Below are 10229 nucleotides of genomic sequence, written 5' to 3'. Positions count from 1 at the left end.
TTTTAGACCCAGCTCTGTAGAACTCCGAGGAATTGTTTTATGCACAAAGTTCAGAAATAAAAAGCCAAAACCCCAGAAAAATAGTTTCTTTTTGCATTCTTCATTTTGATGATGTCTCAAAGGCATGGTTTTCTAGGTTCTTTATGCCTCTAATATACTCCAAATTACCTTATATTTCTGTTTTATCTAACAGATAGGAGGTGACATGCAAGGGTACAGGGCCCCCAGTCACCTAGAGTCATATACAAAAACCTGCTGGAGTAATATCTAAAACAAATCACACCTGAACATTTTATTAAGGGCTTTTACCCTGTACCAGAATAATTATGTCCCATAAAGTTAATTCACACTGGAAGGAATCATCAGAAATTCTGGATATGTTGAATGCAATTCAGTCAGTTGGGACAATGCTGATTAAGACTACTCTAGGAGAAATGGCAATATGACATTCTGATACAGGAACTACTTGGAGGTCATTGAATGGATGCCATCTGAGATATTGGTGTATTCTGGGAAAGGAGGAAAGGGAGAAAACAGTAGAAGATTTTGAATGATCCAAATTCTGTGTCTGGGTTCTTTAAACCTATAAACTCTCCATCACATCCCATTGCAGGGACATTCAAAGTCAATCTGTTGAACTTTCAGCCTGAACTCAAATTAGCCTGCACTCTACTTTTGTGCACTAGATAATGATAATTGTTGAGGATGTGTCTCCTTCTTAAAACGTTTTTTAAAAAATAAGCGCTGACCTGACATTTCCCCTCTTCTCTCTCAGAGTCGTTAGTTATCTGAGTTATTTCAAGTCCCTTGGTTATTCAGAATACGCTTCTGGGAATGCAGCCTTCATTGCCATTGCCACAGCTGGATTCTGCTCTCAATCTTCTGGAAACTCCCCTAAAGAAATTAAGCCCCTTCCTTCCTGTCATTTATCTTTCCTATATCTGTCTTGTGTTTACCAAGCATGCTGTTTGTTTTAGGGTACAAATATAAGCAGGCAACAACTAGAAAAGAGATAAAAACCTTCTTCACCAGGTTTTATCTCCACCTACAAAATCGAACTAGTTGCTAGATACACCTAAAATGTCTTACAAGTAGGAGCATACTCACTGCGCAGACTCAATACCTGACGTGTGTTGAGTCTACTTGCTACATGCACATTGACTTTTATATATACTATGTGCACTCTTCATATACACTGTAGGCTCTCTTTCTATGAGAATCTTTGAGATTGTCCTCCTTTCTTAGGTTGTCATACTCTCTGGGAAGTCATTAGTTATAATGACCAGATCATTAGCCTAGATTAACAAAGAAGCCCTGAAGCCTTCTCTTACTCCAAAATTGCAAGACAGACTGATGTATGACAAGCAATCCACGAGACCAACATGTGTCTTAATCTAACTCACATCTAGACCTAGTCCAGTATATTACCTCTTGTCAAGCTTTTAACCTACTAAATGTGCTATAATTTTCAATGAAAAATGATGCATTTTAGATCTAACCTAATACATATATGTCTATGTTAAATGATCAAATGAATCCTGACTGCCCATTTTATTGTTTTCTTCAGGATGCTACCTGAATGGGAGTGTTTAGAATGAGGTGCAAATTTTATTGAGGCAGCTCCCTGGGAGGCTTTCATGAGAGTGAGGCAATAGGAAAAGCAAGATTGAAATAAAGGTAACTAGGCTAACTAAGTCAACTAAGCTTCCAAGACTCTTCAAGTGCTGTAGCAAGTTCATATTTCCCATCTTGCATTCTTTTCCTTATAGCTTCATAAACTTCAGGCCAACTTGGGTTTACCTAAGGCATTTCTCATTCAAATCCCACTTTGATTTCCTTAAGACCTGTTTTGATCAACATGTATTTCAAGCCCAGTTCAAAAGATCTTGTGTATTAAGGAAATACTGTGCATTTCCTAGATTTCTTTAGCTACCCCCTATTTTCCCCTTCATCCCATCTCACTAACAGCAGTCCACTTACCTTACTTAAGGGTTATTGTAACCACCTCTGGGGTACCTCACATGTTGTTCTCTCTGCCCACCCTGGCCCACAGACACACATATTAGCCTTATGCTGTTCTTTAGGTTTATCTTCTCTGATTCTTCAATCGTCACTTAAAACCCTTCTCATTCCTTGTTAATTCTCTTTCCTAGTTGTTGTCTGCTTATATTTGTACCCTAAAAATTATCACACATACTTGGCTTTGAGGTTTTAAATGTTTATCTGTTTAATTATCTATTTTCATCCTAGACGTCAAGGATGGTGAAAGTAGAGATAATGCATTTTGTTCACACATATTCATTTCATACTCAATACCTGACACATGTGTGCACACTGAATATTTAAGGAATTAACGAACAGGTGCATTGAGTGAAAATCACATTGTCTTATGGCTTAGTTTTTGTTTTATTTTGCTGTGTGTTCTTATGTTGTTATTTATTTCATTGCACATTTCTTCCCTTAGAAGACAGAACTCATATGTCTTTATCATTTGTGTCAGGCACATAGATGAGTGCTAAAACATAACAATTAAGAAAATATCATCTTTTGCCCTTCCCAGTGCTAGTGTAATACAAATTCAGTGATATTTGCCAATTATTTACCTTGAGGACCTACATGGATGTATTAGTTTTTCATTACTGTAATGAAATATCTGAGATTGGGTAGATTTATTTTAAATAGAGTTTTTTTGTTGTTTGTTATTTTAGCTTGCAGTTCTGGAGGTTTTGACCCTGGTGAAGACCTCATAGCAAAATGACTGTGAGCCTGAAGAACATGCAAGAAAAAGAGATTATATTGCAAACAGGAAGACATAGTGTGATTCAGGGATCAGACTTACTTTTTTTTTCCCAATTCCCTCTTGAGAAAAATGATTCTTAGTCCTATAAGAACTACCTTAATCCCTTCCACGAGCAGTATCCTCAGCAAGACCTAATGAGCTCCCACTAGTGTACTTCTTAAAAGCCCTACCACATCAACACTGCCACACTGAGGACCAAACCTCTAATACATGAACCTTTGGGGCACCAACTACAGCCAAACCATAGCAATTGGTATGCTTGTCTTACTTTCCCCTGGATTAGCTTAGCTGGGGAAGAGCCTCCAAGCCCATCCTGCTCCTCCTGGTTTTTGCTTCTCTGTTTCACTAAAACCCTGGATGATAGGTTTTAGTAGGAGGGTACAAGAAAGTCATATTCCCTTTATTGGCAGCTGTAAATAGAGTCTGAAAAAAACTGAAGCTATGATTCTCAAATTGGGCACAGGAGGCTTGCTGAGGAAGTTTTGGCAGAGCATCAGGGCCTAGGCCCCTCACAAGAGCAATTACAGCAGGATCTCCTCAGTGAGTCCATCTCTGAGGTGTTTAAAATACACCTAGGTGATTCTAATGTGCATCCAGGACCAAGAAACCCTGTTCTGGAGGAACTAACACGGTTGGGGCATTTTCTGAAGAAGAGTTCATAGACTCTCTACTGGAAACTCAGTTTTCTATGACAAATAGGAGCAGAAAATTTGGCTTTCAGCCTATGATCCATTTTCCCCTCTCACTAGTGTGGAAAGAACAAACCAAGAAGTCCCTGCGGGCTGGAAAGTTTGTGAAGGAAAACAGGCCTCTGAGGCCTGGAGTTTCTTTTTTGATCCCCTCACTCTTGCTCTCATCAGCAAGATAGGTCAGGTAGGATTTATCAAGTCTATAGCTAATGGGGACAAGGTGATTTGAGACTTGATTATTTGAGGTGTCAGGGTATTAAATAGAGAAATATCACCAGGAGAAATACACAGAAGAACCATTTATCTAGCTGTAGGTGTTTGGCCATAGCAATCTAGATTTTCATTTAACTTGCAACCAGAAGGCCTGGGTTTGATTCTCAAGTTGGCTACTTACTATATGTATTGATCCTGGGCAACTCATTTAACTTTCTGAGCCCCAACATCTTAATTTGCCAAATGAAAATAATGGTATATGCCTCCCTGGATTCTTGTGAGGATTAAATGGATAATGCTCGTAGGTTTCTACTGAGCAGACAATCTTGTGCCTGCTCTAGACCAGTGAAGTGTGTAACAATCACTTTTGAAGCCTCATTGTAACAGATGTTTGGGCTCCAGTGCAAAGTTGCTCATTCAACAGGTCAGAGATCACAGTTTCTAAAATGGTCCCCAATGATTCCATCTCTGGGTATTCATTCCCTTCTGTGCCTCACTACCCTTGAGTGTGGACCAGGCCTAGTGACTCACTTTTAATGAACGTAGTACAGCAAAAGTAATGGATATCACTTTTGAGGTTATGTTACAAAGCCTATAGTTCCCATTCTATTTGTTCGTAGGAAAGCCAGCTATTTGTCATGAGCTGCTCTTTGGAGAGGTCCACATGGCCAGGGGCTGATGTTCTTCCCTCACTGGAAGCCAAAAGGATAGGAGGCCTGCCACCAGCCATATGAATGAGCTTGAAAATAGATCTTTCCCAAATTGTTCCTTGAGATGACCACAGCCCTAGTCCATACCTTGATTGCAGCCTTATGATAGAACTTAGGCTAGAAGCATTCTACTTTCATATATAACTAAAAAGAAGCAATAAAAAATTAAAAACTAAGAAACAAAAAATAAAAAGGAAAACAATAAATATGTTCCCAGTATGAATGCAAAAAAAAAAAAAAAAAGGCAGCATCCTGTTAAGCTATGCCCAGATTCCCTGACCCATAGGAACAATTTTTTTTATATATAGCAATAGATAACTACCTCATTAGTCCTGGGGCAAAGTCCAATAATTGCATTTTTAATAAGTTCCCAGGTGGCATTAAAGGCTACTGGTCTGGGAATCACATTTGAAGAACCACTGGTTTATCATCCAAGGATCATTCTGTATTTGACTTCCTGAAGACTAAGCACTTTGGGGGTAACTAAGACATTATTTAAATGTATTTCTAAGATGCTAGGGAAGGTGAACATGATTTATCCTGCTTACTCTGCTTTCTGCATCCCCTATGACCGGTTGCATCCACCAACTCAAGTGTTGCTTCCTTAGGCCAGTCTTCCATGGTCATTAACTTAAAGTCCAGGATAACTTGTTGAATATTTGCTTTGTACTTAGCCCATGCCTTTTTTTTTTTTTGATAGAAGAGTTAGCTTTAAAAAATTATTTTTCCATTTAGTATCCCATATAACTCTTCAGGAAACTAAACTGAGCAGATGACATTATTCTCATGTTAGGGGTTAAAAAAAAAAAGGAATCACTGAGAGCTAAAGTGACTTTCTAAATTGAATAAGGAGGTAGAACTGGAGGTAGGATTTGAACTCATGTCTCTAGATTTCATGAAGCCACCCACCTTTTTCTAACCTCATCCTTCATCCAATATCTGTCCTTTTGTTTTTACAATGAATGATTACTTGCTGTTTTATGATATTTAATGTCCTAGATAGGGATTAGTGTATATAAGGAACAGAAACTCCTTAAGGATTAGACAAGCAGTCTTTTAATTGCAATTTTGAAGAAAGTATGGCTTGGGGGACACAGAGACTAAAACCAGAAGGCCCAGAGCCAAAACTACTTCTTCAATTTCTCTTGGGCCTTTTGGACTATGTCTCAGTATCTCTGTACTCCATTATTTCTCCTCTTTATTCATGAGCTTTTTGCTCCCCTTGAAGTTTGGCATGGTTTTGCTTTTGATTTGCTGCAGTGTTGACTCTGGATTTCCACCAGTGACTCTTTGGTTCAAGAACTTATCATTAATTGATTAAAGACTTGGTCTCTTAGTACCAATTATCAAGACAGGCAATACATCATTAGCCTCCCAGACCTGTGGATTAGATACTCTTGGGTGAGGTGTTTTGTCACTCCCTCCCTGTGCAAAGTTGGAGGAGGCCCACTCAACAGAGTCATTAAGCCCATTTTTTTTTAAGACAAGGTCTTGCCCCCAGGTTGGCCTCAAACTCATGATCTTTCTGCCTCAGCTTCTTGAGAAACTAGGATTACAGATGAATACCACCATACCCTTATCAACAGAGTCATTATATAAAAGCAGAGGTCAGCAAAACATTTTTTATAAAGGACTGGGTACTAAATAGTTTAGGCTTTGCAGGTAAATGGTCTTTGCTGCAACTACTCACCTCTATCATTACACAATACCACACAAAAGCTTGGGTGTGGTGTTTTCCAACAAATTTTATTTTGTAAATAGGAATGGACTAAATTTGATACCTGGCCATAGTTTGCTGACCCTTGTACCACATGAACTTTGGGGAACACATACAAATTATACCACTCTTCAAGACAGAAATAGCATCCATATGCATGCATTCATCATAGCACTAACCTGGTAAGAGTTGAACATCATAGCACTAACCTAGAAAGGGCTGAGTCTTTATGTTGATGTTAGTTTTACTTCCTTGGCTAGTGCCCCCCTAGCTGAGGCAGAATAAGGATCTGCCTTAACTAAACATTAAATTACCTGGGCAGCTTTTTAAATTCCTTAGTCCATTCCTATTCTGTAACAAAATATTGTAGACTCAGTGACTTATAAGCAGTGTACATTTATTAGTACAGTTATGGAGGCTTAGGAAATCCAAGATCAAGATGTTGGCTGTGATGCCTAGTGATGGTCCAGACTCTGCTTCCAAGGTGGCACTTTTGATTGCTGCTTCCTTTGGAGGGGACAAATACTGTGTACTTACATGGCAGAAGAGAGGAAAAGGGCAGCTAACTTCCTCAGGTCTTTTTAATAAGACACTAATCCTATCCTTGTGGGTGGAGCTTTCAATGACTAATCCCTCCTAAAGCCTTACCTCTTAATATGGTTGCATTGGGGACTTAAGTTTTAACATGAATTTTAGAGGGACGCAACATTCAAACTATAGAAAATAAATGTCCAGTCTTCATATTCTGGATTGAGACCTGGGCATCATCATGTCTAAGAAAATGCTAGAGGCTGGAAAGCTAAGCACATTTTCGAGATTTCCTTCGATTTTATTTCTATAGATGATCCAGCTTCCTCCAAGCTAACCCTTTTATGCAAGTTTACAAGGAAGAAAGAATGAACACTGTGAGAAGAATATAGTTGTGAAGGAACTCTGCCCTCTGCCCCCAATTCTAGTGTGTGTTTTCAGCTTTGGGTGTTTTAAGAAGCAAGATATTTAATTTGCTGATGAGGATTACAGAAGAAGTATGATGGTTTCGATGCTAATAGGTGACTTCTAAGCCCAGCTTCCTAAGCATAGCAGAGATAGCACTCCCTGGGTGGCCAAGTTCTGCATTGTTCTGTGGGTCATTTCATTCCTGTAATCTCCACTCAACTATTCTAGTTTTTGTTTTACAAGCCACCTTTTTTTTTTTACAAGTTATCTCTTAAGTATTAAATTTCTTTATACTAGAAGTAACTAAAGTGACTTCTATTGAGTTCCCTGAACATAGAGTAATGAAATTGGTGTTAGAAGTGATTGCAGGCAACAGCAATTCAGAGATGGGAACCTGGGGTGGTTTATATGGCATGGTTGAGTTTGAAACTGTCCAAGTTCTGATAACCAACAGAGAATGGATGGGCTACTGATAGACCAGGGTAGGAAGAGACAAAAGTTACTTAAGTTATATAAGTTCTAGGAATAAAGTGCTTATTGGAATCATGGGTATCCCATTCTGAGTACAGTGGGATAGCAATACAAGCACCATCGGGTTGAACTGGCTACATATAATAGCATTTGATAACTTAAACAAATGACTAGAATCTTAAAATTCTTATTCCAAGGCTCAGCCAGAAAACTGATGTTTCTTCTGTCCTAAAACAATCTCCATGATCTCTTGTTGCTGCAGAGTTGATCTAATCAAGGTCAGCTGTGGATTTTGCATATGTGTGTGGGAGGGGCCATGTCATTACAGCACAGGTGGAGCTCCTCACCAGCTCACATGTGAAAGTCAAGCATTGATGTGAGAGAGAAGAGAGGCCTGTGTTTCCCAGACTTTCTTTTTATTTTTTTTTGAATTTTTAAAAAGTTTTATTTTTTATTTTTTTTATTATTTTATTATTTTTTTTAATGTTGGTTGTTCAAAACATTACATAGTTCTTGATATATCATATTTCACATTTTGATTCAAGCGGGTTAGGAAAGGCAGCAGAATACAACAGACATGAGTTTATCAATATGTAAAGCAATGAAGTGTAACTGATGTGATTCTGCAAGCTGTATACGGGGTAAAGTGGGAGTTCATAACCCAGACTTTCTTATGTCTCAGGCTCTGCAGATGTCCTAACTTCCACCAAGCAGACACGCCCCCAGGAGGTTGTCCCCCATGGCCAGAGCAGCTATCAGGAGACAGAGACTTCCATTTAAATGGCAGTGTGGTCCCAAAGCCAGCCAATGTGGTGGGAGCTTCCTAATTCCTCAACTTTCTTTCTGATGTGACAGAGCCTCTCTCCAAGGGTGAGTTCGGCTGTGTGGTTCTGAAAGTGTTCCTAAAATCTGTCTTGAGCATGCTCTTCTGGTATTTCTGCCTGAAGTAGCTAGAACAGATTCTGACCTCTGCATCTGAACCCAGATACAGAGGGTCAATACATTATTTCACCAACAGTCTTTAACATTCTAACTCAAATTACATTATTAAACTTAAGGGTCTTAAAGGACCCATTTTTAAAAATGGTGGAAATGACTTAGAATAACTATAAAAGGAAAACAGATTGGCTCTGCTTGAATTCCTCCCAGGATAAGTTTCTTAGGTAATTCGTTTCATGTTGAACAAATTTCAATTCTAGAAAAAAATTTTCATACTTGTCTGGAATCAGTCTGTTTGCAACTTGAACCCTTTGATTTAGTGCCTTGTTAGCATACTGGTTTAGTTTTCTACTAGGTGAAAACTCAAATTCCTACATGAGTTTCTTCTGTGACGTCATTCCCAGATTATTTAACAGTGTGTTCAACTGGTTGAAAAAAGTGGGGAAAAGACGAGAGGAAAGGAGAGGAGGGGGTTTGTTAGTTTTGGCGGGGATTGTTGAAGGTGTTGGAATGGGCTGGATCTTTAGAAAAGAAAAACAAAAAGGAGGTTGAATAAGGTATGTGATTTAAAACCTTATTTAATGAGAGTCCTAATCCCAGCTCATGTTTATTTTCCCAGTTTCAACATTTTATTTTCACCATAATTTATCCTTCATCTATTAGTTTATCTTTCTGTTGGTAAATTAATGATGCTTGGGTCATACCCTTGACACCTTGAATTTTATTATTTTGCTCAAGGGATATTAACCCATGTTGAAAAAGAGATAGGAAAGGGGAGTAGAAATTAAAAACATCCCAAATAGGAATGGATTAAATCATGGCCCCCTATTATTTTAATTTCTCAAACTACTTATCACTATGAACAAAATTAAAAAATAGTTGTTTATATTCTGTTCATCAGTTTTTATTGAAACATTTTTTTCTAGTTGTTTATATTCTTATTGTCTAACTTCCTCCAACAGAAAGTAAATTATAAGTGGACAAGGATATTCTCTGTTTTAATCCTTGCTGTATCTTTGAAACCTGGTCCAGAAATCTGACATTAAACAGAATAGATTCTCATTCTCTCCCTTTCCCTATTCCCCTCTACGCCCTCTCTGTGGTGTACTGTATGTACAGAGACACATATATAGTGGCTTGATGAATGAATGAATGTCCGAAGACATAATGACAGAAAGAAGAAAGAGGATTTGAAGGATCCGGAAGGAGATTGGGTTAGTTTTTATTGCTGCCAACAAATTACCACAGTCACTTAAGACAATTTCCCTGGTCAGGAATTCATTTACTAGCTGACTAGGTCTTCTGCTGGGATTATACCTGAAGGTTCTTCTGAGAAAAGATCCACTTCTGATACCTGATGATACTTTGAAAGCACCTGTGTTTTCATTTCTTTGTGGGTATTGAGGTGCTTCTCATTATTCAGGTCTGGTTTGTCTCTTTCAGCAGTCAATTCCTCAGTTCACACTCAGTGCTATGTCCTATTCATCAGAAGACCCACAGTAAGGAACAATGCTGAACACGAACTATCAAGGGTGCCTTTGGCAAAACTGGATGGTGAGTAATATGAGACAGTTGCGAGTGTTTGGATTTCAGTGTCACCACCTGCTAGCTGCCTCTTACTTATCAAGCTGCTTAGCCACTGTGTGTTACCACTCACTAGTCTGCAGTTAGGAATCACTGTAGTATCTACTTCGAGTAGGGTTATTAAGAGGATTAAAGAAGATAATCCATTCAAAGAATTTATCACACTACCT

The sequence above is a fragment of the Urocitellus parryii genome, chromosome 12, assembly GCF_045843805.1.
Source record: "Urocitellus parryii isolate mUroPar1 chromosome 12, mUroPar1.hap1, whole genome shotgun sequence".
In the NCBI taxonomy this organism is placed as follows: Eukaryota; Metazoa; Chordata; class Mammalia; order Rodentia; family Sciuridae; genus Urocitellus; species Urocitellus parryii.
The sequence above is the reverse complement of the archived record's forward strand: the minus strand, read 5'-3'. Positions refer to the sequence as shown.